The sequence below is a fragment of the Mus caroli genome, chromosome 13 (assembly GCF_900094665.2).
Source record: "Mus caroli chromosome 13, CAROLI_EIJ_v1.1, whole genome shotgun sequence".
NCBI lineage: Eukaryota > Metazoa > Chordata > Mammalia > Rodentia > Muridae > Mus > Mus caroli.
Window position 1 is genome coordinate 87,118,012 of NC_034582.1, and position 2,246 is coordinate 87,120,257.

Genomic DNA, 2,246 nt, shown 5'->3' on the forward strand with positions numbered 1-2,246 from the left:
CTATAGGTTGTGTGCCTACTGTAGCTTTTCCACCGCTGTATTATANAGACATTTGCATATTAAAATTTGATTTTTCCCAGAGATAAATATTATATAGTGTATCTATATTTAGATCAAACTGTGGTAATATATTGATCAGAACATAGTGTTGGGGACTATAGCCTGAACATGTGGACTTGCAGTGACCCAGGAGGAGAGCAGGGTCAGTCCCATCTGTGTATAAGTTATTATAACTATGAAATCTTGTACAAAAGCAAAAACTGGAAAAAAAAACAAAAATACAGTTTTTATTTTGAAATACATTTGTTCTCTGGAGAATGTACTTCATCGTTTTTCTCAGTCTTCTAAGGCTATTTAAGCGTTTTAGTGACGGCAGCGTTTACTTCAACCCTACAGGTGCTACTGGATTTTGCATTAGTATGTGATGTTTTAAAATCCTAACTTTGACATAAAAGGTTTTATAAGTATTTCCCTGCCTGGAAAATTAGTTTTTATTCTTCTTTCTTCATCCCCTTCTCTCGCTCTGCCTCTCTAGACTTAAAAATGAACATTTATGACATTGCATTGCTCCTTGTCCCTAAAGGAACTTTGCAGCACCGTCAGAACTGCGATGCTCTGTTGTCTTTGGACATTGGGAGCAGTTAGGGGAGGAGCTTGTCACTTGTCTTTTCAGGTGACTCTGAAATGGTAAGCTACCACATGACCTTTAAGGAGCCATTGCTTTCCTCTGTTAAGATTGCATTATCCTTCAGCAGGTAAGCCTCCACCTTCTGTGCTGTTGTTTGCCTTTGGAATGTGGTTTAGGCTGCATCTCTGGATGCTGACCGCCCCCTGGGACTCTACTAGGAGGCAGGCTGTGGGAACGCTTGGGAGTTATTGTTCTGAGCCTTGCATATGATGAATACCAAATAATTTTAACATTTGAAATTTTGTTCTTAAAGACCAAATAGACTTCGTTGATCTTTTGTCTCCTGTGTGCATTAACATAAACTTTTAGGATTCATGAAGTAAATTAACATCATTTCTTTTTCTTTCATGGTGCTTGGGGTCAAACCCAGGCAGGACCTAGCACATGCTAGGCAAGTACTGGGTCACTGAGCTACTTCCCAGCCCTATATAAACTCACAAAGAAGAAAACTTTCAGGTAAGAAATAGTTGAGTTTGAAACATTCTTTTAAATCTTTAAGAGGATACACGCTATATGACTACTAGTAGTATTTGTTAAGAGTTATTTTTAAAAAAATTTAGACTCATTCTGTTGCCCTCAAAACAACAACAAAAAGCTGTTTTAAACTGGCCATCAGTACTCCCACTTTTAATCCAAGCATTGAGAAAGCTGAGAGTTGAAAACTATCCTGGGCTGTATAGAGTAAGACTTTGTCTCAAAAATAAAGAAAAATAAATTTAAGCCTAATAAGCAGGGAGAAACTAGATCACTGACAGTTTCGCCGCCTAATGATGTGTTAAATCGCTAGGTAAAGAAGGTACCTTTAAAAGAAGATACACGTGAGCGTATGTGCATGTGTTCCTGTACCCGGTATTTGTCTGGTACTCACAGAGTGCAGAAGGGTATTGGATTCCATGGAACCGGAGTTGGCTGTGAGCTGCTGTGTGGGTGCTGGGAACCGAACCCAGGGCCTCTGCAAGAGACTGCTCTCAACCACAGAGCCACCTAAGTCTTTGAGACTTAAGTCTTTGAGAATTTCATACATGGTTTTTATCATACTCTCTTTGGTTCCTCAACAACTCCCAGATCTCCCCCGTCCATGTCTGCACAACTTCTTATTCTTTCTCTTGAATGAAAGAGAAAGAGACATGGGAGAAGCCACTTAAGCATGTGATCTGACCTGTGTTGGCCGACTGTTCCTGCATGAGACCTGCCTGGACTGGGCCTGGCACAGTCAGTGTCTCCACAGTCAGGAGCTTTCCCTCGGCCAGCAGCTAGCAGCTTGGAAAGGGCTTGTTTAGTAGAGACTCTTAGTGCCTACCTCTCCCTCTCAGTGCTGGAACTGTGGCTGGCTGGGGTTTGTGCAGGTCTTAGAGTGTCATAGTCTTTGAGCGTCCATATGGACATCAGGCCTGTAGTGTCTAGGAAATGTCTTTTCTATAAAATCATCCACCACCCCAACTCTTAGAGTCCTTCTGCCCCCTCTTCTGCATAGGTCATGAGCATATCAGGGAGAAGTGTGATAAAGACGTCTCATTCAGGGCTGAAACAGTGTCAATGAAACTGAGAAACTGTGACT